Source organism: Chiloscyllium punctatum, unplaced genomic scaffold (genome assembly GCF_047496795.1).
Source record: "Chiloscyllium punctatum isolate Juve2018m unplaced genomic scaffold, sChiPun1.3 scaffold_861, whole genome shotgun sequence".
NCBI classification, from domain to species: Eukaryota; Metazoa; Chordata; class Chondrichthyes; order Orectolobiformes; family Hemiscylliidae; genus Chiloscyllium; species Chiloscyllium punctatum.
Window position 1 is genome coordinate 20001 of NW_027310595.1, and position 2500 is coordinate 22500.

At 63.6% G+C, this 2500-nt stretch overlaps 1 non-coding gene across 1 annotated transcript; it reads left to right on the forward strand.

The window, feature by feature from the left end:
* The first annotated feature begins 1670 nt into the window (after nt 1-1670).
* Nucleotides 1671-1824, forward strand: LOC140474158 (5.8S ribosomal RNA). The gene has a single exon (XR_011958871.1). It is a non-coding gene; the product is annotated as a 5.8S ribosomal RNA (ribosomal RNA).
* Nucleotides 1825-2500: the final 676 nt, after the last annotated feature.

The following is a 2500-nucleotide window of genomic DNA, read 5'->3' on the forward strand; positions in this document are numbered from 1 at the left end:
TTCAACTTGTCTCGCGAGGGTGGTTTCGGGGCCAGCAGGAGAGCTCGTCGGGGTAGCAGGCCCTGCAGCCGTGGTCACCGCCAAACCCCCACAACTCGAGCAAGTGAAAAAAAAAAGTAACAAATAAGAAAGGATCGTCGGCTTGGGGGTACGCCCGTTTCCGTTTCAACTTGTCTCGCGAGGGTGGTTTCGGGGCCAGCAGGAGAGCTCGTCGGGGTAGCAGGCCCTGCAGCCGTGGTCACCGCCAAACCCCCACAACTCGAGCAAGTGAAAAAAAAAAGTAACAAATAAGAAAGGATCTCTGTCGGCTTGGGGGTACGCCCGTTTCCGTTTCAACTTGTCTCGCGAGGGTGGTTTCGGGGCCAGCAGGAGAGCTCGTCGGGGTAGCAGGCCCTGCAGCCGTGGTCACCGCCAAATCGCCACAACTCGAGCAAGTGAAAAAAAAAGTAACAAATAAGAAAGGATCGTCGGCTTGGGGGTACGCCCGTTTCCGTTTCAACTTGTCTCGCGAGGGTGGTTTCGGGGCCAGCAGGAGAGCTCGTCGGGGTAGCAGGCCCTGCAGCCGTGGTCACCGCCAAACCCCCCACAACTGTTGGGCGCCTACCTGCGCGGGGCAGGAGGACACTTTCCGATTTCAAATCTCCGTTTGCCGAGTCCACCCCGAACGCACGCGGGCGGGCGGGTTCGCATCACCCTTCGTCACAAGGGGCGAAGCCCGTTCCACCGTCTCGTCAGTAGTGCCGACCGGTCTGTGATCGACGAGGGGAGCCACACCAGGTCCGGCCCTGCTGCTTGGCGGCACCGCGTCGTCGGGAGCTCGCGACAGACGGAGGGTTTCGGTGTACTCTCCAGCCACGGGAAACGAAGCCGGTGATGCAGGCGCCGGTCTTTCGCTCCCAAATCGGCTGGGTTTACATCGTTGCTATCTAGTCACGCTCCCTTCAAACCCGACGGGGTACCTATTCCCCTCACCCGTCTGTGCGTATACAGCCTCTTTGCACTTGCGGGATGGGGGTGGTGGTTTAAAGACTCTCGAGTTGCCGCCCGTCGGTCTCCGAGCTCCGTGCAGTAGTGATCCCCAGCGAACTGCCAGCAGGGCGAACGAGCGATCCCGCTCTCGGTCGGGGCGCCTGGCGTCGATCGGTGGTCGGTGGCTTGCGGGCAAGCTGCGCTGTGAGTGTGGGAACGAGTATGACGAGCCGTTGCCGCGACTCCCAGTCCACCTCGGCGGTGGCTGGGCCGGGCGGGCGTCTGCTCGGGCGAGTGCCGCCCCCGCCTCCTCGCAGGAAGTCCGCTCGCCGACACGCCGCCACGTGCACGCGTCAGTGACGCTGCCGAACCGATGGCCGGTGCCCGTTCCCGCCTCTGCTTTTCCTAGGGCAAAGCTGCTGCACGCCTCGTGATACTAGGCGGGCGACATGGTGGCGGTGATCCTGCCTCCGTCGCTGCGGTGCGTTGGGGCACGCATCGCCTCTTGGGCGCCCTGTCCTCCTCCCCCCAATAGACGTATGTTTCTGCGGGCCGCACCAGGATGGTGCTCCCCATCGCTTCACGCCACCCTGCTCCGCCCGCACGCCGGCGTGCAGGTGGCTGTAGCTCAAGGTGGGGAGCGTATGTGCGGTCCGGGTCGCTTTCCTCTGGCGAGGGAGAGACCTAAAACAAACTCAGACAACTCTTGACGGTGGATCACTCGGCTCGTGCGTCGATGACGAACGCAGCTAGCTGCGAGAATTAATGTGAATTGCAGGACACATTGATCATCGACACTTTGAACGCACTTTGCGGCCCCGGGTTCTTCCCGGGGCCACGCCTGTCTGAGGGTCGTTTGGCAATCAATCGCACTCGCCTTGGCTGGCGAGAGCGCGGCTGGGGTGTCGCAGAGGACCCGTCCTCTTTGTCCCCCTAAGTTCAGACTCCGGAGCCCTCCGGCGTCGGAGCGCTTGGCCTTTCCCCCCCACCCTGCACATTCCGTTCGTCAGGCTCGACGCCATCCCCCCGCCGGGGAGCGCGGCCTGGCGTCCGTCTGTGTCGTGGCAGTGGGGCCAGCACGGCTGTCACCGGTCCCAGAATGGCTGTCGGTGGTTCACACTGTGTGTGTGTGCCAACCCTCCTGGTCTCTGGGACACGGAGCTGCCACGAAGTGTTGAGCCTCCAGTGGGGGGTCTGCCTAAGCTCTGCACGTCCGCATTGGGTCCGTCTCTCGGTTGGCTGGCAGTGGAAAGAGTGAAGGGAGCCGCGGAGGTCCGGTGCTGGTGCGCCGCCGGCCTGACCGTGGAGCTCGCCGGTTTGACACGCTGACCCGACTCGATGGTTGATCGATTGAGAGTGCTGGGAGCTGCAGGCCGCCCGCTGCTGCAGCCGCCCGTCTCGTGGTTCGTCCTCGGCCTTAAGTGGCCGGCGGGGCGTCTGATCCTGTCTCCCCTGCTGGCGCCGAGTGCCTGGCCGAGGGAGGAGGTTTTCGTCGAACGCTGTGACTTGGACGGTCGCACGCGCGTGGATC